We start from the raw sequence: 223 nt of genomic DNA, 5'->3' as shown, positions 1-223 counted from the left end.
GGAACATAAGAACTAGGAGGATCGGTAGGGGNGAAAGGGATAAAGAAAGGGGGGGTAATCAGAAGGGGGAATGAAGCATGAGAGACTATGGACTATGAGAAACAACCTGAGGGCCTCAGAGGGGAGGGGGTGGGGGAATGGGATAGGTTGGAGATGGGTGGTAAGGAGGGCACGTATTGCATGGTGCACTGGGTGTTATACGCAACTAATGGAGCATTGAACT

This window comes from Ailuropoda melanoleuca, chromosome 16, assembly GCF_002007445.2.
Source record: "Ailuropoda melanoleuca isolate Jingjing chromosome 16, ASM200744v2, whole genome shotgun sequence".
NCBI lineage: Eukaryota > Metazoa > Chordata > Mammalia > Carnivora > Ursidae > Ailuropoda > Ailuropoda melanoleuca.
This window is presented reverse-complemented; position numbering follows the sequence as displayed.